Source organism: Parus major, chromosome Z (assembly GCF_001522545.3).
Source record: "Parus major isolate Abel chromosome Z, Parus_major1.1, whole genome shotgun sequence".
NCBI classification, from domain to species: domain Eukaryota; kingdom Metazoa; phylum Chordata; class Aves; order Passeriformes; family Paridae; genus Parus; species Parus major.
The window spans coordinates 28,418,499-28,443,445 of record NC_031799.1 but is presented as its reverse complement, the minus strand read 5'-3'; the positions used below and the strand labels follow the sequence as shown (position 1 = coordinate 28,443,445).

Here is a 24,947-nt window from a genome sequence, read left to right as displayed (position 1 = left end):
GAGGGTAAAAGATGTAGGAGGACACAGCTTCTTAGCATGAGTTTTGCACTTGCTAGGTTGCTCCACTGAGATACTCTCACTAGGCATTGTTTAGTAAGTTTACTGAACTACTGATTAAGAAAATCAAACAGCACAGACCTTAAAAAAAAATCTTGCCACATCATATACAGCAAGAGCCACAGATAAGTGAGTTGGTGTTAGGACATACTTACATTTAAGAAATTTGTCTTAACAGTTTTCAGAATCTAGTAAGAGAGGCTTGGTCTGTATTGGGTCGTTACCCAGTTAAAAATAACCTTTCCAGGTCATGTCATTTTGTTTGCCGCAGTGAAATAAGTTTATTTCAGCAGAATGAGGCCATTATTAGCTTGGCAGAGTCCACTTGTCAGAATTTTATGGAGCAGAACACCGTTTGGCTTGGAAATTTAATAAATACTGTAATGTGAGAGGAGTTAAACTCCAAGGGCTGAAGGGGCACAGTCTTGGGAATTTGTCATTAATGCATTGTTCGACACTTCTGTTGAGAAAGTATCAGGATATATGAAGAATGATAATTAAAAATCCTGCAGACATCTCTCTTGATACTAGGTGATATTAAATATATGGACTGAATATAATTTTTCAGTATTGAACCAGAATAGCAGTAATGTAAAAAGTGAAAATAAAGGCTTTGCACTTTTATTTTTACCTGCTTTATTTCTCCTACAGTTCTCCTAACATTGGGTTTAGAAAAGGGATGGTTTAGCATGGTTAGAGGATATCAACAATTAAATGTAATCAAACTATTATTGTTTAAATTAGCATGGGAAAAATTTGCTCTGCGACATGAATTTATCTGAAGTGTGGGAGGCTGATTTTCTGTCTCCAGTGGGAGAGGAGTAGAAAAACTAATTGCTCTCCCTGCAAGGTGAAACTATGCAATTCAGTCATGTAATAATTTTAGACACACGGATGAAGAAGTCAGCAAAAATGGTTGGGGTGCCCTCAAGCTATCCAGACTTTCTACTTGTGGTTGGAACCCTATCATTTGAAACAACTCTTTTAAAGTATTGCCTGTTCAAACAAAAAGATTACTTCCAGGTACAGTAATTTTATGTTTCCAGTTCTATACAGTAACATTTATAGACAATGAGCTAATTAACCATTGAATATATGGTAGAATCTTGATTATTATACAATGTCATTCTGTCAAGAGTGGATGTACAACTGACATAGGTGTTACTGTCTGGACACTGAAATGCTGCCTGGAATGTCATGCTTTGTGCTATGTACAAATCAGGTGAAACTATTTTAATAATTTTGCCAAGTATTAACACCAGGTAATTTCTAGAAGGTGAAGGGTTCCTATGAGGAAGTCAAGTGTTGCACCACAGCACAAAACATTTGTTAGCATACTCTAAATTATGTTAACTATCTTCTCTTGAATTTATTATTTTTTCAGCTGTTCAATATGATTCTCTTTATCATCTACAAATGTATTTTTGTAGAGAGTTAAAATTGAAGTTACCTGTATCAATTCATAGTAGTTCCTCCCTTTGTAATGTGACCAAGTTCAGAGAATTTGTTTGTTGTTTGTTTGATCAAAGTAGTACTACCATCAGTATTACTTGGACAATGCTAACATGCTCCTTGATATCATTATGCAAGTCGCATATGAGAACAATACAGTGTTTCGATATATGTGCCTAATTTATTTTATTTAATTTTATTTTTTTCTTTAGTATGCTTTTGTTGTTTTGGATTTGTTTTCCTAAACCGCTGTAATCTGCATCTCCTTTTCATTCTAAATAGAATTACCTTCTCTCCAGTGCTCCTACTCACGTGATACAGAAATAGGTGTGTTGTGGTCGTTAAATCTATATGTACAATTCAGACAGCTATCCTGAAGATTATAACTTGTAAATGTAGTTCCAGACAAGCACTGGAGAAGAGAACTTTATCTCATGTAGGATAGGATGCATCTCTTTCCTTTGCAAGTAAGTGTTCTCACATTTACGTTCAAGATAAGGGTATGCCTTGAAGTTAATTATTCATTTAATTGTAGCAGAGCTCCACTAGTCCTAAAATGTGTGTCTAAATGTTGAGACTGCTGATTCATATGTTTTAATTATACCTTTTTAAGTGAATAAAACATTTTAGAAAATGGCTTGCCATATACCCAAACTCCTTTGAAATGACGTAAAATTATTTCATAAAACAAAAAGCAAATTCATTATAATGTCCAGAAAATTGCATTTGGTTAATAGATATAACACTAGTTGGACACAGAAAAAATTATTCACAAATTAGAAATTCCCAGAAGGCATTTCAGCTGGGTAAGATGTGTATACTTTTGGTATATGGACACAGCTTACCAAAAGGATCTATTCAGTGATATCCGGAAGCAGCAATAAACAAACATACCAGAATAATTGACACAGTTTACTTGTAACTTTTCTCTAAAAAATCCTTTTTCTGTTTCTCTGTTTCTGTTGCATCTCTTCTGTATTTTTATTTTTATTCTTGGATTTCTCAGCCTCCTTTGGACTGAATTCTTTTGGGATCCTCCCTCAAGGGGAGCCCTGCTTATCTCAGTTCTTATGGTTTGAAGAAAACTCCCGAGCTCATTAGAATCTTGTTTTTCGTGTTTATTAAAAGGTCATCACAAAACTTGACAGGTCTCTCCAGGCTGGTTACACAAGGTTAATCTTTGCAATCTGGTACATTTCTTTCTTCTGATGGTACAAACAAGGCCTTGTGGCTCACTTCGTGTCTGATGCACAAAATGGCCCTGAAATATGCAGTTCTTTTATCTTTATACTTATTTTCACCCAATTAACAATAGACACATATATTATTTTTCTTTATGACCCAATGATCCATCACCCCTGTGCTGCACTATGGCATTCTCTGTCCAATCTCTTATTACTACCTAAAAACTTCTAGGAGAAGAACATGAAGAAGAAAGACAAGAGACAACACCCAAAATCCTCCATCTTGTCTCCTGTTCTCTAAACTAACTTTTTCACCCAGTGATTTTAAAAAAAACTTTCTAATCTACACACTTACACTTTTAGCTTTTTCTGTCTAACTTTAACATTTGTTTTCATGTATCACCATGAAAACATGCTCATGAATTTCATATTATATGAAATTCATTGTTTTTCTGGATCTTATAACTAAGTATCAGAAACAAGGGCACACACTCTGTATTCCAGACTCCAACATTTACTGGCATTTCACAGTTTATATGCTGTCACATCTGTATTACTTTCTGGCAGCTGTGAATACTGGTGACTAAAGATACCTTTCTTTTTTTCTCTTCATTCAATCAGTGCACTTAGTGTTATCTTGATGTTTTGTGGGTTTTTTGATTATTACTAAAATTAGATCTTCTAAATCATAATTTAAAAAATCATATTACTGCAGAAATTTTAATAAAGAAGGTTAACCAGAGAAAAGTTTTATAAAGAAAGCATGAATTATATACACCAGAGAATTAAGAAATTATAACATTACCTGCTGCTGGGTTTTATTTCTATTTACAGAATAGTTTCTCTTGGATTTAGAATGAATTTTTCTTTGATCAGTTTACTCTTTCAAGCTTATTCAGTGCTATCAGATACTGTACTTAAATCCAAAGGGCAAGCAGAGGTTTATAATTTGATTTACTTGATCCCTTGCTGCCTTGGCTTCACATACTACAATTTTGTGGTTTTTATGGTTTTTGTCTTTTTTTATTGTGGTTTTTTTTGGGTGGGGGGGGGTGGTGTCTTCATTTGGTTTGGTTTGGTTTTCGTTTTCTTACTGGTTTTTGTCTGTTTATTTGGTTTTGTTTGTTGGTTTTGTTTTTTGTTCAATTTGGGGTTTTTGTTCTAGTATATTTCAGATGTCTTGGGAAAAAAAAAAAAAGCCTGCTATCCTAAGCACCTGAACCAATTATGTCCTCAAATTATCGGAATAATTTATCCAGACAATATTCAATTTGTACTAATTATCAGTATTATAATAGATAAATGCTTTTAGAAAGAAAATAATACGACAGTTTTTAAAATACAGGTATTTCCAGTTGTGGTTTGCAGTGTTCTTACTAGGCGTTCTGAGATTTTTAGCTGCATCTAGGAGGACAGGCACTAGCTGGGGGTCCTTCTCACATTAACGACTACAAGAGCCACCTGCTTGATTTATTTGTCACTAAGAGCGAACTCCTTGGCATGTGGTCATCTGAATACCTCTGTTTTGTCTGGAACTGGAAGAGGCATGGTGTTTGAGGAACAGTATTTCCAGTATTCCTGAGACTTTACAGTTTATGTTTTTCCAGCCCTTGTAATCGTTTCTTTTTCTTAGATGGTCACCAAGTGTAGAAGTGGATCCCTCTGTAGCAGTAATTAGAAGAAATAGAGAACATGGATGTTGGATTTAAGCTTCATTTGTAGGCAGCACAGTAGTAGATGCAGTGCTCTGAAGCTGACTGTGAAGGATGTTGTGAAACACCTGCCTGTGGTTCATTGTTCATGGCAACTTTCTCTCTTTGCTGAAGTAGGAGGTGTGCTGACAGAGCTTCTGTTGCTAAGGCTGTGTGATATTAAAGGAGCTATTGCAATTCTAATTTTGCACTCTTGATGCATTCTGGAGTGATTTACAGTCTTCCATAACTACATGGGATCAGGTATAAGCTACTAGGAATTTAGATGTTTTTATGCCTCAAACACTCATTATTAGTCACATATAACAGTAAAAACACTGATATTAATTACAATGAAATATTTCAGGTGTTTCAACAATTGCTCTTTGACTTTATATTCCAGGCATTTTTGATGCTCTGTTGTGTGAACTGACATAGCCTCTGAAATAGCTGATTTGTTGCTTGACTTCTTTTTTTCAATAATTAGTTATTTTGATTTCTGTTTCCTGGAATTTCTTTTCCTACAGCTTTTCTGCTGTAGTTGAAGAAGAACTCGTATTATGCAGGGTCAGTCATCTGGTGTCACTTAATTTTCAGAGAGTTAGTCATTAAAGCATAACATAATCTGAAGAAACAAATGTTTAGGAACCAGGTGACAAACTTTTATTTTACAAGGTTTGTAGACAGACAGACAGACAGACAGATAGATAGAGACATACATACATAATCGGTCCATACATATATATAGAAGTGTATATGTCTTAAAAATGCCAGCTGTTTGAATCTGAGAATGGTAACATACTTGATTGTCCATGGTAATGCTTTTTTTCCAAACTACTTTCACAAGATTCTCATGGGGTTTAGGACCAGCAGGAGGCATTGCTATAGTAGTTTGAAAATGCTCTCCCTAGCCAGAAGAACCAGCTGTTTGAAGTCAAGATTAAAGTGAGTAAGAGGTAATCAATCTGTGTAGACAGAAGCTGGTCTTTTTAACTGACAATAAATAAAAAGCCGTTCTTACAGTTCGTGTAAATCTCACCTTAATCATCCTTTTAGCTCATTCTAGGAGCTAGCAACAATTACCCACCATTCTGTCTATCAGCATCTTACTGCTTATCTCTGCAAACACAGTATTCAAACTTTAGTTTTACATCTCTGAAAGGACAGTAATTTCCTGTGTCCTTGTTTGCCTACTACTAAATTTAATGAAAGTTTAAGGAAAGCGTATTCTGAATGAGGAATTAAAGAATTTTACATGGATTGTAATACTACTGACATTGGTTAGGACAAGTGCCTTTGAGATTTGTATTGTATCAGTGCATACTTTGATATAAATGCCCCAAAAGATGTCTAAAGAATTGCAGCAGAAATGGGGATGAGAAGTACAAACTTAAGGATATGAAACATGCAGACTGAGAGTGCATACGGAAGCATACAGCCTTTTCAAATACGACAGGATGCAGTAAAAAGGTCTAGGATTTTAGAACCTTGTTAGGTGGTACTTGCATTAACAACATTAAATAATATCAATAAATGATAAATACAATAATTAGAATAAGGAATATTTTGCTTAAAAAAGGAAGACCAAATTTCATGTTTCCAGATCAGCTAAAACACTTTTCTCATATTTGATTCTTTGAAATATTTTTAGGTGCTATAACACAAACAGTGTTCTGTTGAAGAACCAGGGCTATATTTGTAAAATATATATTTTATAGATATAGATATAGATACAGATATATAGATATAGATATATAAATATATAGATACATAGATATATAGATATAGGTCTCTTTGTGTATGTTTTTTGGTCATCCTTTTAAACCATTAATGCATATGCAAAAGATTCCCTTGCTTAGAGTGGTAGTACTCTGCTAAGGGAACAAAAAGTTTTGGTACATGCAGAACTTCATGGCATCAAACCTTCTCCTGAAATTAACAGAAATTGCTTTTAAATTTCAATACGTGATGTGTTACATTTCTTCTGAAATAGTTTAGCTGTTTTACAACCAAAAGGAATCTTTCATTGACTTCAGATACTCAATTTGTGTTTCCAAATCCAGACTCTGCATGTGAGTATGTTCTCAGAAGTTCACAATGAGGGGTATAAAGAACACTTCAAAACACCTAAAACTATCTGGGACTTGAAATACTCCAATGGTATATGAAGGTTGACTGAAGTTGTGATTAGCAGTTGGACCATTAGTGAAGCATCATGATTTCTTCTACCATTGGTTTATTATTGTTTAATAATAGTAATTATTATTATTTTATAATAATAACTAACTTTATTATAAACATGTAATGTTTCATGTTGCTTGGACTTGTAAATGAAATCTAACAGACTGTAATGTTGCTGATCTTCAAGAGATATTATCGGGGTCTGTATATCATTATTGTTCTTCCTGTATCAAATATGTAAACTCCATCATAAAAAAACACTGCTTTGGAAATAATAGGATTTCTATTGCTGTGTGAAGTTTTGGAATCTATCTCAAAAGGGAGAAATGACAGCCACCTGTAGTAGCAGCTTTCAGAAATCTGGGTACCTCATGTCTTCCTGAGGATCTCCCAGATTTTATTACTCAGATAAGGATTCAGTAATGCATGTGTTTGTGTATGTGTGTGGTGTTTGGTTGCTGATGGTAGGTTTTCATTCCTCCCCCTGTCGTCAGAAAATTACTAGAGTTACTATGATAATTTCTGCAAAGGATCTTGTGCTTGGCTGGCTTTCTATAGCTTCATGATTTGAAACTAGCGAAGGGATTCAGAAATAGTTACTTTGGACTCAACCTTCTATTTGCCGTAATTTTGAAAAAAATTCAGTAGTCTGTGGAGAAATTCTCTTGACCTGTGAATAGTTTCCTGACCAAGGCAAGACCTTACCCTATTTTCTAGCTCACCATATTCTACTCATTGAGTCTTACTGTATATATTTTTTTAAGTGTATCGGTTTTGCAATTTGCTTTGCTGTTTTTGTTTGTTTGTTTGTTGTTCTTTTTTGTTGTTTCTTTTGCTTTCATTTCTGTTGGGGTTTTTTTGTGTGTAAAATGTATTTATAAACCGGTCTAATGTTTTTTTTTTACTATGTGGTCGTGCTTTTGAAGCAGTTTATTTCTGCCAGACAAGGTAGTTGAGGTCATCCACACTTTGAATGAGAAGAAACACCATTTGACACCACTGACTCTTTCAGTTTGATTTCGATTATTACTTCAGCTTTCTAACTTCAAATAAAGAAGACTTGTTAAGTAAAAACTGAGAAAACTAATTAAGAAAATGCCAAGATAAAACTTCTTCATTTTTTTTGAAAACACTATTGATACTATATTCTCCCAGTTAAGACTAACAATGACATTAAACTGTTAGTTTTGTACTTGCCATAAACTAAAAAAGTCTTTTAAGTTTACAAGGACAACACTGTTCTATTCTGTTTTACAGAGGTAGGAGAAAAACAAAGAAACTATTTACCAGGCTAAAATACTGACTTTAAGCAAATAACCTTTGACTTTTAGGATTTATAAATGTTTGTGTTGTATTGTAAAATACATATATAAGTAAAAATACCTATATGAAATATCTCTCTCTGAGGTCTCTGGGACAAATTCATGAACAATCTCAAAAGACTGCACTGTGGTTGGATGGCAAAATGAAAGGATTTTAATACATTTTACTCTCAGCCTTGTTTTTGTGATTGATTGATTGATTGGTTGATTGGTTGACAGGTGGTGTTTCTTTCTAATTTTCCAGCAAACTTAGACTTGCTTTTGATATTTAGTTCTGTTCAAGTAGACTACCGCTTAGACTGCTCAGGTGTTGCAATGTTTAATCTGGGATTTTTAAGGAAGCTAGTACTATTTATCAGTTAGTTGGCAATGCTGAATGGCAAACAAGTGTTAAAACCACTTAGAGCAGCCCACTGTAGTCATGTAATTAATCTCTTGTCAGTTTTAGTGTGGTCAGATTTCTACTTTCATAGAGGAGTTTCATGTTTGTGGTGTTTGCTGCTATGAGCAAAACTTGCTAGTCCAGGTTTTAACTCTGGTTTATATGTTGACTGTTTCTTTTCTGAAATAAGCAAATAGAAAACAGCCTATTAAGAATCTGCTTTCTGCTTGTGAAAGAAGCTGACAACAGTAGATAAATAATCAAATCTTCAGTGGGTGCAGACAAATGGCATGAATTGAAAATTCACTTATATAACTATTATGAATTTTTTTTGCAATTTTCTATCAACTTAGTATGAAAACATGATTTAAAATTTGTTTATATTGGGAATAAATTTGTTTACCGACACCAGTTGTGAGATTCTTTTAAAATATCGGTTCTAAAGTAGTACAGTATCAAAGAGTAGTGGTAGTACATATGGGCTAAAAGACTGCATTGTATCAGGGGTTTTTTGGGGAAAAAAAGTATTTCTTTGTTAGTTGGAGGACAAGTAATTGAAATTGGCCAGCCAGCTGAATTCCATGGTTTCATTTTGACTATAGCCTTATTCAGGGGACTTGACATTCAATACCCAATTTTTCTACATGTATTGTTTAGAGTATAGATAAGATCTTGGATTTTAGAGAGCAAGGATGGTATTTTAGTCTTTTGGCTATTAATGATAATAAAATCAAAGCAAGATTAAAATAAACTCTTAAATCAAGAGACCATCTTTCTTTTGGTTCTCTGATTTACAATTCTGAGTGATTCTGTGTTCTTCACAGTCTCTCTGTTCTTCACATTCTAGTTTATTTCCAAGGAATTGAAATTTACTCCAGGTAATTTTTGATGGAATGTTACTGCTTTAGCAAATAACAAAATCAGGGAAATGTCCAAATGTTAAAATGTTAAAATTTATATGTCTGTTCTAATAAAGGTTTGTTAAGATCTGTAAAAATACTTAAATATTTTCTTTATAAATTATTATAATTATTAATAACTGGTATTAGTTTGATACTATTTTAGAATGTATCAATAAAATATAATTTTACAAAATTGAAGGAGCAGCCTTTGGAATTTTACAGGCAGTTGTATTTCTTCATGTTCTCTATATTCATATGACCTTTTCAAAATTTAAAAATACTTTGCAATTTTAGATTGCTTTGTTTTTGTGCCAGTTTAGAATTAAGAATGGATTTCTGCTTCTTATAGACCTTCAATGTCCAATCTGAATAATGAGCTATATAGAATGAAAGAGAAGTGTAGAACTTTGATGCCATACCAGACATTTCAAATGATACTTACCTCTCACTTTTGTACAAGGGATAGTGATACCTATTTCTTACAATAGCTCTAATTGACAAAGTTAAACTTAAGCAAGTCTGTCCTCTTTCCAGGTAGAAAGATACTGTTTACATGACCTTAGGTCACTTGTGTGGTTTTGGAGTCCTTTCCTGGCTTAGATGCAAAGAGAATATTTATTAAGAAGGGGAAAGTGTCTAAGCAGTTTTTTTCACTACTAGAAAATCTGTGTGCTTTCACACTCAGCTGTAGGAAGAAGTATACAAAACAATTCAGAAGTATTGTAAGCGTTAAATAAACTGGGATTACAGCTATTATTAAGTGGAGGTCTCAGAGTTTCTAAGCAATGTATTTATTAAGTATCCTAAAATATATATCTATTATATAAAAAATAAATAATTGCATATCTGCTTTATAGTTTTACAACAACATTTTCAGAATGATTGTTATATATAAAGTAAACAACATACAGATTTATGGACACATCATTTCAATTTTTTGTGTATCCCATCTGCTATCATGTCACTTTCTACTGATAAAAATTCAACTGACTACTCAGGTTCTTTGAAATGAGAACATAGTGGAAGCACTCTGGAGAATCATCCAGAAGGAATTGCTAACAAAAACAGGTGTGTTGGGTAAGAGGTAGTATTTACCAGATTCAGTCCACTGCACTTCTTATTTGAAAGACATGTTATATATATCTTTTAAATTTAGCTTTATATCTCTTGTTTTTTGTCTTGTTCTGTTTTTTTATCATGTCAGGCTTGGGAAGTGAATATTGTGAACTGCAAATAGTTTCTCTGAGACAAAGGCAAGCTCTGTCAGCAGAGCATACTGCATCATGGTCTGTCATTCGCACTTCAAGTAATTGAATATTAAAACAGTGATTTTACTGACTGTTGATGTAAAAGGTTTTGATTCTGATACAAGTGTCCTCCCTGAAGTTTGGTTTTTTTTTTAATTTTATTCTGATTATTTATGGATGTATAAGAAAATATATCTCCATGTCTGTAGAAATACACCTACATCTACAACTAGATGTATCTCTGTGCAAAAATACAGATTCACCACATCCAGACATTACAAAAAATTTGATTTAGTGTGTGACTCACAAGAGACATGCTGAAATCACCTTAAGGAAAGAAATAAAGCTTCCTTTTTAGTTCACGGTTTATTAGAAGAGCGATCAAATTGGTCTGCATGCACCGTAAAAGGAGAAAGTCTTGCTAATAGATATATTATTTTCCCCAAGAAAACGTCTTAAAGAGTGTAGGGGAAAAACAAGCTACAAGTCATTCAAATAGGTTTTGTTGTCGGTAGTCTGATAATTAGACAGTTTGATAATTGCCACTTGCATGTTGTATATAGATAAGTGTGGTGAAGATTGATGTCCTGTTGTAAAGTGGATATCAAGTGTTTTCAGGATGTGGAAGTAAGAACTGTCTTACAGATACATTTTCAAAGGAAGTTTACTATTACTCAGTACTCAGTAGAATGTCCCCATGACTTTGTTTAAAGGTGAGCTTTTTTTGTTAATTCTTTTTTTAGCTTTTTTTTTTAAATTAATATAAAGATCTGCAAACATCACTTAGAAACTAGAGAACCATCCTTTGAGGCAATGGAGGGATCAGTCTATTTATCTCAACCGCTTAAACATGAAGATTTGTTTAAATGTTTACTGACCTTTCTGTAACGTAAGTGGAATTTTGGGTATCGTAGATTCAGTTAGGATTAGAGTCCAATATTGTGACTGTGATACTGAGTCAGGAAAGAACCCTTTTAATATTTATGCATACAGAATTTAGTCATGATTGCAGGTCCATTAGTAGGCTATAATTCATTTCCATGGATAATTGCAAAGTCATAGCATGGGAGTAGACACAGTTGTATGAGTGTGCAGTGGGGTATTCCTACAGAAAAGTAGCATAATCTTTCTGTGTGCTCGTATTTAACACAGATGTTACCACCAGTATATATTCACAGAATTCCAGTCTCTGTTTTCTAGAATGCATTTTCAAATATGCCTAATTTCTGAAGGATTTCAGTGTCTAAGTCTTCTTGGATCCTGCTGTGAGGAAAAGGTAGGAAGCACTGAGGGTGACAGCTGTGATTATTAAGTTAGAAGTCTACTTAAGAGAAAACAAAATATGAAGAAGAACAGTATCTCAGCAGATTATTTTTTATTATACTTCTGTAATTAAGCAGTATCAGAATATTGAAAAAAATATAGAATTATTTAAGACATTTAGTTAGTATCAAAAAAATGGGAATGTGAGTAATATCAAATACCAAGAAATTTTATGTGACAGTCAGAATTGCAGAAATTATTGTAGTCAGTTTGATTATGATTCTTTGCTTTAAAGTTTAATGAGTTTTGAATGAAATTCCATATTTCTACATTTGTCCGTTCTGTGCAGTGATCTGGTTTAACATAATAAAAATCTTAAGTCTTGATCTTAAGTGTGAAGATTGGGTATCAGTGTTAAGATTTTTATATATTTTTACTTCTTTAGGAACTTAAGAAAGTAATCTCTTTACCCACTGGAAGAGGTTTAAAAAACACCAAGCAGAATATTTGTTTGAGATAATTTGAGAAAGATTTGCATTTCAGTTAGAATATATCTGTTGCTGGATACCAAATTCAATGCTGAATCAGATGACTGCTTTGGCTGTTGTGTAGATGTGCTTGTTCAAGATCTCAACTACAGAAATAAAGGCAACTTGATTGATAAAAATGAAAAAAATTGATGATGCAATATAGGAACAAATTAATTGTATCAACATATTCCAAATCCACAGATAAGATGTAAAACAAACTATGTAGATGAATTCAAGCCATCTTCCAGAAGTCATTGTAACTTTTGGTACGTTAATAAACAAGTGTACATCTTTGTCCTAGATCCCAGGCAGTCTGTGACACAAAGACTGGTAGAAGTTTGGTCTGGAAATTTGGATCTTCCATTGCAACATTTCAAATAAAATTGTTTGATGTGGAAATGTCCATGTGGTAGTACAGTAGTTGTGACATGACTACCTGACTAAATTAATGTATCAGGGCTCCTTATTTTCTGGCCAAAGGTTTTTCCAAAACATTAAAAAAAAAATAAACAAAAAAACCCCCAAAAAACAAAAGAAGAAGTGCATTCGTTAAAGTGTCAAAATAGTGATTCACATTTATTTGATATTTAATGGAGCTGACTTGCAAAAAATAAAATTAATTCTTGAAGGAATTTAATATTTTTTTGGTTTCAGAGTCTTTAAAAAAGGAGAACGCAACAATGGCATGATTTGTGGAAGTAGTCCTGGTTTCCACAGTGCTAATAAGTAGGAAATAATTGTGAAGTAAATTTTACAAAGAGTAAGGTAACATCACACAGTTGACTTCAAAATTCATGACCGACTCATCTACAGGTACCTGAACAAGACCATCTTTATGGAGTTTAAGGCATAAAAAATACCTTGCTTTCTTCCTCCCTTTGACCTTTAGCCTGTGAAACTTTGTGTTTCTGTTTCAACAAACATCTTTGACCTTGTGCTGGCAGGAGTGGAGTCTGTTGAATGCAGAGATTAGGACTAAGGTATTCTGGTTTTGGATATCAAGGGGTTAGAGATTGTTTGGGATACATCCCTGCATTTTCTCACTTAATCCAGTTGTTTCTATTATTCTAATTTATAAATAATAAATAAAATCATAATCCTCATGTATCTTCCAGCACTCTCAGTGAGCAAACCATTCAAACTAACATAGCAGCTCAACAGCAGAGTAAGTTGCTTTAGTAGAAAACCTCTTGTAAAATTGAGTGCTTGCTGGAGTATGCAGAGCACTAAGGAAAGGAAATACTCGTTTTTTTCTCCTGACTTCTAACTCCTGAAATCAAAAGCACTTTCCCTACCCACTCATTTGGTCTTAAACTTCATAAAAAATGAGTCGCTTTTCTTGGCAGAAGGTGGTTTTAATAACATTATGATATACATAAGAGGGAGTCTGAAACATGAGCCCAAGCTTGGACATACCACCAAATTTTTTTAGCATTTTTATATATGCTGCTAAGGTTATGCAGAGCATCCATAATGTGTGCCTTTCTTTAGAGGTTTTGTGTTTTGTTTTGTTTTTTTCTTTTACAGTGAAGAAGTAGGATTGGAAAATGTTTTGGAAAATGTTTCTGTTTACTGACTACAAGGTCCCAAAGTCATTCACATCTGGATACTTCAAATGAGGCTTTTCAAGATATTGAAAAATTGGTTACAACTGGCTGCACACCCTGACAGTTGAAAATAAAACTCCCATACCAGTCATAACTAGCAATTCAATTTAACTTATGCACAGTGAGAGCAACAAAATGTAGTTTCTTTCCAAAGAGGCAACAGTGCAGTCAGAACTTCTACAGCTGCCTTTCATGCACTGATAATTAAAAAAAAAAATCAAAACAAAGTCCCTAACTGGAAAATACACCCTCCCTTTATAATTATCTATTTCAAAGCTGTAATCGAGCATTTCATTATAAAGATGCTAATCAATCCAGAACAATACTCCTGGGACAGCACACAAACCCAGAGACATATCAGTTATAATAGAAATGCTGCAGAAACTTCACTGGGTTTATAATAGTTGCTCATGCATTTCTGTTGTGAAAGATGAAACTCCCACAAGTGCCTTGCATTGTTCCAAGTAGAACATCAGGCTCATCTTCTAGCCTTAAATGTGTTGAAAAATAGCTTTGTTATCAGTAGAAATAACCAGAATGCACTCATCTAAAACAAAACAAACAAATAACCACAAAAAAAACCCAAAACAACCCCCCCCCCCCCAAAAAAAAAAAAGTTTTCATTCATCTGGCCACATTCTTAGTTAAAACTAATCATTGTGAGTATATGAAGCCAAAACTGGAATTGTCTTTCTAGGTTATATTAGATTTTGTTTTTAAATTATTTAACATATAATTATTTGAAGTACCCTCTAAAATTTGTTACTGAGATTTTATCTCTGTGAGATAGTGCCAACATTCCAGAGGAATGTTGAGTTCCCACTGCCAGTTACAGCCCTCATTCATCAACTGATGTGTACAGCCTTGGGATTTCCACAAAAGACTGACAATCACAACCTTGTGATACCTGTGGAATTTAATTGTCACATGGGTGACATTTTTCAGGGGAAGGAAAGAGGTAAACTTTTTTCTGCCTGTGTTTAGGAAAGAGTGTTGTGGTAACATGGATGCTAATGGTGCTAATAGACAGTAAGGTTATATGACATGCTTCCTCCAAGTATCGTGAATAGTTTTGTTTCATGTTCTAAAAAGAGAATTAATGTAAGCTGGGTCTTTAAAAGTCTTGAAATACTTCAGTGTGGCTGTCTGAAGGCTTGAAGTTACTTTTTACTTCTGTAATGCCATTCTATGGTATTTTGTACGGAACGTGGGGTAAAATTCTGAAACATTTTTTTGAAAACTACCTATATGAACTTTTTAGTATTTCATTAGACTCTGTATTTTCTAAGTTGGATTAGTAATGAAACTAGTTCTCTACTTTAATTAGTTCATTTAATTTCATCATGGATAAATATAAGGTAGCTGAAGGTTAAACTCTATTTAGTTTCAATCTCATAGCAGTATGTTTAGTGATGTTTACTGATGCTACTTTCCATCTAGAAATTCTGGAAACAAAAAAGCTGAAAGCAGAGGGAAAACGCAGAAGTCCTGGAAGACTTCATTTGTGCATGAGGCACATGTTTGAAAGGCAGAGAGGTTATCTCTCCTACTTCTATCTTTTCACAAAAATTTCAACTCTGCAGTTCTTTTTGTAATGGTGTGTGCTTATGTGTATACATAAGTGTGCATTTGTGTATGTTCTTAAACATTTGCTTTGCTGGATGTTAAGTGTGTTGTTTTATCTTACATCTGTATGTTTTTTAATCCTTTTGATGCTGAGATTATGAAAGATACTAAAAATCTGAATGACAGGGAGCTGTAACCATGATCTGTGTCATCTATGTGTTTTTTATGAAAGGTGACAAACATAACTAGGATAATAATATTACTTTTGAAGGTAATATATTTTTGAAGATTATATATCTTCAATCCGTTCCTTTTTTATTACTTTTTACTGTTCATTTAGAAGACAAACTATGAGTAGTGCCTGCAGTCGGTTATTTCACCAATTTAATCTTCTGTAATATTTCTTTCTCTGATTTTTCATGCTCATTTATGAAAGAAGAGACTACAAAGTGTTTGTTTCAGAAACTTGGGTCATGTTTTTAGCAGTGAGAATGATAATTGAGCATATATATGAGCAATATATATATATATATTGCAGGAAAATCTTTAACAGGATGAAAACTACTCCAGTATATGGGTAGCAAAACAGTTTTTTGCTAAATATGGCATCACTCAATAACATTGTGGCATGCCCTGTATTCATCAGAATGTGCTTTTGGTATATATTTTGTATAAATCTCAGAGATATTTCCACAGCTGTAAACAGTAGAGTTCAGATTTATTTTTTCTCATATTCTTTGTAAAAATAATGTTCATTTGGGTGGTAACATATACTTTGTTACTGAGAACTGACAAAAAGATGCCGCAAAAGAAGATGAAGATTACACGATGTCAGTGTGCAATTAACAAGGAGGTTAAAAATTATCAACTTCTTGTTATGGCTAGCATTCTAATTTGTAAGAATAAACTACAAGTTAGTTTTTCTTTAATATCATCAACCCAAAAAGATGAGTGCTTGGGAAGCTGTTGCAGGACTTAGATTTGAAACATTCTTGCTGAAATGTTTCCTGAGAAGAACATAAACCCAGTGAAGAATATATGGAAAATCCATAATGCATTTTAATCTATTCTAGTACTTTGTAACAGAGTTGTTAAGAGGATGAACCACAGGCCTAAGAGGGGATTTTTTTTTTTATTATCATGTTCTTGTAGCTAAGACATATGCGTGTCAAGTTTCCTGGGCAAAAGATTGTGTATGAAAGCTCTGGGTATGGGAGCTGCACCACTTCAAAGTGCAGAGAAAATCTTAAAGTGAAAAATGAGAAAGGAGTGTATGTGTACTGGTTAATGCTTTGTACAGCATCCAATTGTTAGGTTGTTTAATGTTTAGTAATAGGTTTCACAGTGGAAATCTTTTGTTGATCTCAGTTGGCTGTCACCAGATTAAATACAAGGGGATTAAACTTTCTGCTTCTTACTTCCCATTTGAAGGGGATTGAGGGAGAGGTTCTGTGAAGCACCTGGAATGCCACTTCAAGTGGCCCTACTAAGCCACTAATTTCTTCTAATTACAGATAAATCTATAGTAGCTAATGAGGTCTGTAAAGAAAAGCATGCTATGAATCATGCTTTCTAGCTGATGATTTTACGATTTTATTTGGTATGAAAGTGGCTTGTCAACATTATGACACCTGTTTGGTGTCTAAAAGTGTGCCAATTCACTTGGTGCTTTCCTTAATAAGGAAATTTCAACAATAAAGTATCTGTAGGTTGTTACTGCCTTTTAGCTGTCTTTTTCAGGATTTATAAAATTATTTTTACTTTTTCTCTGAGTGTAGTAAAACATGCATTATATTACAATGACACTTAGTAGTTGTTATCTTTTTTCCAAAAGAAGACCTGTGGACAACCATGCACGATTATGCTGTATCTTAGTATGGGAAATGCATAGTGCTTCTATTGCTTCAGGAAGTTTTTGTCTTTTATTACCAAATAATTTTATAATGCCAACTACTTTTGAAAAATAACTGTTTCAGCTCTCCATCTCTTCCTCTAATACAATTGTATTGCCATCAGCAACAATATAATAAAGTGCAGTCAGGCTAAACTAGCTGCAGCTAGATTGCTGTCCTGTGTGTACTGCAAATTCACTGTCTCAGTCAGTCATGCTTCAATCTGATTAGCCAACAAGTATATTGGATAGTTTTGAAACAGAACCATTAAGTGAAAAAGAAAAAGAAAAGCCATAAAAGAAGAAATTGCAGAGAATAGAGAAAAAATGCATTGTAATACTGAAGTTAGATTTGACTTCTTAGCTTCACATTTGCAAATGTATTTCTGGTTTTACTTTGGTATCTGTGGTACCTGGTATGCTTCAACCATGCCCAATCCTAAAGGCAAGGAATAACCTGAATTTTTCGCAATATCTCTGCTGAAAAAAATATGGGAAGGGAAAAATTCTCCTGAAAATAAGATGGTTATTGAGATGTAAGCAATATTAACAAGTCTGTGTCATGTGCATAGCAGTGGAGCTGTAGAATCACGTTGCTAGGTCATCCACATTCCGAACTCTGTGAAAGAAGTAAGTCACAGACAGATGCCACCTCTGACAGTAACTGTGGTCTCAAAACTCAGCTGCTCATGGTAGAGTCTAGCTGCTCTTGGTAGTTGTGCTTTTTTGTAAGACTGCTGGGAGAATGTGTTTGAAAGTTGGTTTTGGAGACACTTTTCCTGGGAGTGTCTGAAGAGTACGTGATACATGGCACAGTGGCTCTAAGAATGTTTTTTTATGTGGCTCACATGCTCATAGATTTAGCCTCTTGTACAAGGTGGTAGCTGCACAGCTCCAGCGTTCAAGTAATGTACTAAACGGCCAAAGAAGACTAACAAACTGTATATGGCAAATAGCCTTGAACTAATGATACGTTCTTTCACTTTGTGTTATTTTGAGGCAAACAAGACAAAAATCAGTCTGTAAATGTTTTTACATAAACAGTCACTGTATTGTTCTTAAACCAGATTTCAGAGAAAACAATTAATAGGATCTAGAACAACTTATGTTGCAAAAGACATGTAAGATTGAGTCCAACTGTTAATGTAACACTAAGTCCATCACTAAACCATGTCCCTATAATCACTATGTCTGCATGTCTTTGAATATCTCCTGGGCTGGCAACTCATCCAACTTCCTAAGGAAGACTGTTCACATCCTTAGTCACCTGTTCAGTGAAGAAATTTTTCCCAGTATTCATTCTAAACACCCCTTGCACAACTCAAGACAGTTTACTCTTGCTCTGTTGAAAAGAGCCTGATCCCCCACCTTACTACACCCTCCTGTCAGGCAGTTGTAGAGAGTGGTAAGGTCGCCCTGAGCCTCCTTTTCTCCAGGCTAAACACCCCCATTTCCCTCAGCCACACCTCACAAGACTTGTCCTCCAGACCCTTCACCAGCTCCATTGCCCTTCTCTGGTCTCCCTCCAGCACCTCAGTGACCTTGGAATGAGGGGCCCAGAACTGAACACAGTATTTGGGGTGCAGCCTCACCAGTGCTGAGTACAGGGGACAATCCCTGCCCTGCTCCTGCTGGCCACACTATTGCTGGCACAGGCCAGGATGCCATTGGCCTCCTTGCCCACCTGGGCACTGCTGGCTCCTGTTCAGCTGCTGTCACCAGCACCCCCAGGGCCTTTTCCTCTGGGCAGCTTTCCAGCCACTCTGCCCCAGCCTGTGGCACTGCCTGGGGCTGTTGTGACCCAAGGGCAGGACCCAGCTCTGGGCCTTGGTGAACCTCACAGCACGGCCTTGGCCCATGATCCAGCCTGTCCAGATCCCTCTGCAGAGCCTGCCTGCCCTCCAGCAGATCAACACTCCCACACAGCTTGGTGCCATCTGTGAGTTTACTAAGGGTATGTGCGACCCCCTCATCCAAATCATAAGTAAAGATATCAAATAGGACTTGCAGATATTGATCCCTGTAGGACACCATTAGTGAGTGACCTGGTGATTCTAGACGCCTTAGTATGGATTTCACCTTGGTTTTTTCCTGTGGCTGACGAAAAAGTAAAATAACAGTGTAGTCAAGATACTTACTTTAGCTTTTTTTTTTTTTTTTTTTTTTTGTAAGCTGCTGCTCTTTTTTTCCCTTTTCCATTTCCCTTTCTCTCTCTCTATCTGTCTTCTTGGGTGCTTGTCTTTCGTCTTTTTTTTTTTTTTTAAAAATTTATTTCTTCTTTTCTTTTTTGTTTGCTTGGTTTAGGGCTTTTGTTTTGGGGTTTTCTTGTAGGTCTGTTAATTTTTATTTTAGCAAGTGTCAGAATAGACTTTGCTTTCTTTAATTGCTCATATGGGCAAAGTCAGAGTGGGACTGTTTCAGGTTTACTGTATGCAAGTAATTTACAGGATTCAATACTGGGGTATTGGCAGAGTTCGTGTTTCTTCAGGCAAGAAGTCATTCTTAGTGGACGATGTTTCATTTGTCTGCTTAGTATCTGTGGCTTTGTAACATGGTTTAAATTATTTCCATAGATTCTCAACAATACATAGCTTAATACCCATAGACAGATAACATGGAATGCTTTTCCCATCAAGAAAGAGATTTCCAGGTCAGCACTTCAGCCACTGCCAGCACAAAGTTTTTTTTCTTGAGCCATTATTTGGAGACACAAACTTAAGAAGTTAGGCAATATTCTAATGAGATGTTTATGTGTCATGTATAAGAAAAGTTCTTATGATCTTCAGAAGTGATTAAGATGGCAGGAAGTTGTAAGCGTTGAGACAACTGTCAACTTACAATTGGTATTATAATTCATGATTTAGAATGTAACTGAAACTGTATCAACATTGGGCTAGGCAAAATTTTCTCTGTAGGGTTTAAGATTCCATATGAACATAAATCTTTTTGTAAGCAAAAAACCAGAAACCTTTAAACAATTTTTTTGTATGAGAAAACCATCCCATTGATGTGATTTCAAGGTACTTTGCTGTCATTGAGTTGATTTATTCACTAAACAATTTAATCTATTTCTTCAGTTACCAAAAAATATGCTCTGTTTTTCATGGTAACAGAGGAATCTTTGTTGAACTCTAAAATAGAATTACAATGTAGAGTCAGATTGATATAATAAATTGTTTCATATAGGCAGAATTCCACCTAGCAGTGCAACTCATTTGTGCTTTTACAGTGATGTAGTTCAAATGCTTGCATGACATCAGAAACCTGCTGCTTTAGGATGGGTGCTTACTCACTTTGGAATAACTGTAACAGAGAAATTCAGCAATGATAGACAAACATTAGGGTGTATTGTTATCCAGAGACTGATAAGACTCTTTTGAACACTCAGCACAGCTGCCCTTCAGATTTCCTTAATCATGTGTTTGTATTTTGGATTTTTTGAGAATAAAAGCATAATGAAACATGGAACTTTTCCAGCAGGTCAGCTATGAAACATTTATCATGTTTAATCAATAAAAGATCAAGCAAAATGTGTAACTTCTGCTTCTGCCAGTTGCCCTCATTGCTTTGGAAAATACATCTAATTCTCTTTAAAAGACATTGCTTTACCCAGAGGTATTTCTGAATTGATTTTGATTAAAGAGTTTATGAGAATTAATTTTATGCATTATTTTCTATTCTTTCTAGTAATGATTCAGCTGTCAGTTAGATTTTTGCAGCCAAGACTTTTCCATGAAATAAAGACTTCCATGAAGTATTTGCACCTTTTCCATCACTAATTCTAGTAATGTTTTAAATTATTTTTTTTTTGTATTTATTTTCTTGCATTTCCATGGTATTAGAAATCTGAGGTTTGGAAATGGATGTAATTCAGGATTGTGGGTGTGATGGATGAAGTGTAGAAACAGAATTTCAGCACAGTCTTTTCTTTGAATCTTTGCTTCCATGTATTCTTAGAGAAACACCATTGTTTGTTTGTTTTAATATAAGGTATATCCAGTTATTTTCCTTTGGGGAAATATGGGGGGTTTCTGTGTGAAGTCCTTGAGACAAACCAGAGATGACCATGAACTAAAATCTTATCTCTAAACAATTTAAAACTTTGGAAAAGTTGAACCAAAAATCCCATTTGTAGCACAAATGAACTCTCACACCTTCATATTACTCCCTTTCTTCCAAAATTTTTTAAGTTTTTGCTTTACTATTTTTGTCAGTGTGGCTCCCTGTCTCTGTTACAAGTTCTTTTTTGTCCGTGTTCAAGTCTTTTCTGACAACTCTTCCCTGCTGGGCTGAATTTCTGTATTAGCAAGCATTTAAATGCACATTCACACATTCAGGCATGGAGAAACAAGCTGATAAAAAAGAGTCAGTGTTTACTTTTCTTTTACTTTACTTTATTTTTTTTTTTTTTAATTTCTAAAATTTGCCTCCAGGTATGCATTTCCTATAGCTGTCTTGGAGCAGGAGCCATCTTGTGAGTACCATGATAGCACCTAAAAGATTATTTTTGCTACTAAAATAAACAGACTGCAGGGAAGCATTCCGGTGTTCAGATGTTTCATTCACCCAGTTGATCCTTTTGAGGATAATTGGTGCACGTGCCCATGCCCTGGTACTATCAGCTGCTGTGCTCCTGCTGAGGAGAATTCTTTTTTGTTTCTGCATTGAACACTCTGGAGAGCTGCACATCTGCACTTTTACTGATCCTATTAATAGATGCCACTAATCAGGGAAAATCTATGCTCTTACTTGTGTGTTATTGTTAGATATATTACCTTGTTTCATAGATAGCTCTTTTAGAGATACTGGAAGAGTAATTTTTGATTATTTAATATATCAGCTATACAGCACTTATCCTAAAATAATAATAGCTTTTATTAAAGCGTCATTTCAAAGAACTGTTGACCTTTCTGTAGTTATTGTGATTGTCTGCCAAGGATAAACCTCAAACCTCATCTTTCTGCCCTGGTGCAGTGGGAATATTGTAAAAGGGGCTGCTGATAATAGTTCCTCACCCTGGATTAATTCTGAAAGGCGAGTATTGGTCCTCTAATGACAAGGCTAGTGTAACCTGGTGCTGCAAATGCTGTTTGTGTTTTCACTGCCTTTGGTACCACACTCAGGTAATGAACCATCATCAGGAGGAAATAGAAAAGGAAAGAAACAATATCATTTAAGACTTAATAATGCTTTAGATGAGTCTTTCTCTTTGGAACTACTAAGGTGTCTTGATTCGGAAGCTGATAGTTGATAATTTCATTTAGCTCTTTTAAGGAATTGCATCTTCATGTGAGTTTTCACAAAGAAGCCAAGTACAGACCTACATACCATGTGATATAATACCAGTGTTGGTACAGTTGTCAGTAGCAGGGTCTGAAGATTTGTTTTCCTTGTGGGTGAAGCTAATACAGACTTTTGTGGAGAACCTAGATAGCACCTGAATGTCTCTTGGCTTGCGTCCCTCTATGTTACCATCCCATCGCCTGCATGCCTCCATTAACAGTGTATCTTCAACTTGAAAAAACTACCCAACACCATCCTAATTCCTGTGCTTATGTTTCCTTGAGCTAAAATACTCGAAGTTTGCAGGTAAAGAGGGAGAACAAGCAGCAAGCCAATGGTCTTCTGGAAACCGTAGTGTGTTTATCAGGTTAGCTAAAGCCATGACTCTCAGAAACATGAAAGAAGGGGAGTACTGAGGGCTTTAATTTTATGGCCTGAGTGATAATGAATATTACCTTCAAAGCAGACACAATGAGTGCAGTATTCCCAAGTGGTTGTACGTGCATTTAGAATGAGAGAACAGAAAAAATTAAAAAAAAAAAAAAGAAAAGAAAAAAAAACCAAGCTCTTTTTTTCCTTTCAGCCTTTTCTTTGCCAGGTTTTTTGATACATCCCTTCATTTGCAGACGGCTTGTAGAGGATAAGTGCATATTCACACATCAGGATCATAAAGTTTTTTAAATTCCTCTTTTCCCCAGACAGACAGTAATATTTTTCCTCTTAGCCACCACATTTAATATTTTGATGGGAGTGCTTGAAATGTATGAAAAAAATATGTCCCTGTGCCTCATTAAAAAACTGTATTGTGTAAAACAAGTACCTTTGTGGTCACCATTTTTCCCCTTCTCTGCTGCCCTTACTATCAGATTGTTTCCTCTGTGCTTCTGCCCCTAAAAGGAGTAAGGGAGTACTTAGTACCTACCACATTTCTCTGTTCACCTTCACACATCAGCTAGTGTGCCTGTGTACTAATGAAAAGATAGTTTTGTTCTTAAGGGAGCTGCCTTTACAGATAGTTCAGGGTTCCCCTGTAACTCCTGCATTCCAGAAGAAGCAAAATAAAAAAAAACACCTCTTCCTTGAAAGTACATTTCATATATCACCATCTTCGTGATACTGTTGGAATCATTACACAGCAGTTGGCTCTGATACGCTTACACAGACACAAATTGAGTCCGACAGGACTGGTGTCTCATGGACTTCGCTGTCATTAGAAATGCTGGCATGAAGATGGTAGCGATGAAAGGGGAGAGCTGGTGCCTTTAGCATTTTGCCTATGAAGATTTCTTAGGTTTGAATTTTTGATAGCAGTAGCTGATTCAAAAGATACTTTTACAAAAGAGATTCATAACATAGCATTGATTTCTACCAGCTGCTCATGTCTTTTCTTCCTTGAGTAAATTCTTTTGAACGTTTCCCTGTACTGAAAATGGACTTTTTATGCCACCCACTAAACTGTAAGATCTATTTAGTGGAATAATAATTAGTACACTCTTTTCTCTGCCCTCTTGGTTTTCATCTTTACTGCAAGGAAGCCACTTGTGTGGTAATGAAGAAGGTAGAATCAAATTTAACAAAGCTTATATGCTGCAGATCCTTTTGAAAGTGTAGTTGCACTTCACATTATTTTGGTGCCAATGTCAGGCTGCTTAGGGATATCTCTAGTATTTCCTATCTGAGGAGGAAAATATTTTTCTATTCCTTAATTTGTGTTAGTGTGGCATATTTGGACAAGGATAAGACACTGTTTTTTCAAGTCAGCTGTAGTTCTACCAGTGTATCATATTCAATTATGCATTGTAATAAATGAGATGGATTGAATTTAGATTTCAACCCTTTATACAATGCCAGATTTCTGTTTTTCTATTATGCATCCTTCAGATAAGTGCAGGAAGTTGTGACAGGAATTTTAACCTTAGAATGTTGCTGAACTATGCAATATGTTAATAATATGTTCTGATGTAGATTTTCCAGTGTTATTCTTACCAGATGCCAGGGTATCTGGGGTATCAACTCCCTGCTTGCATGTGGATTTGCAATGGATGTCTAAGCTGCTTTGATTACCTTCTTGCAACATCAGTTCCAGTGATGTCTTAAACCTCATCAGCTATACTAGTTTTCTTTGATTCAGAACATACTGTTATTCTCACTAACTATTCAAGATGTGACAATTGCTTGATTATGTGGTAAAGGTAAACTAAGAAATGTGTTGTAAAAGTGCTTACATATACTGTGTCTTGGATCATCTTGTATATACCAGTAGCCTGAAATTAATTTTGTTTCTTTCTGCCTTACTCTTTTGTCTTTAAAAATTGTTTTTCCTCAAACTGTGAATATGTAAAAAAAATAGAAAGGCTCCAGGCTATTTTTGCTAATTGTATTCTTATCT

General features: G+C 34.9%; 1 protein-coding gene across 49 annotated transcripts in view; it reads left to right on the top strand.

Annotated features, from left to right (window-relative positions):
* PTPRD (protein tyrosine phosphatase receptor type D) overlaps positions 1 to 24,947 on the top strand; it is a 1,166,996-nt gene that overhangs the window by 855,382 nt on the left and 286,667 nt on the right. The window lies entirely within an intron of this gene.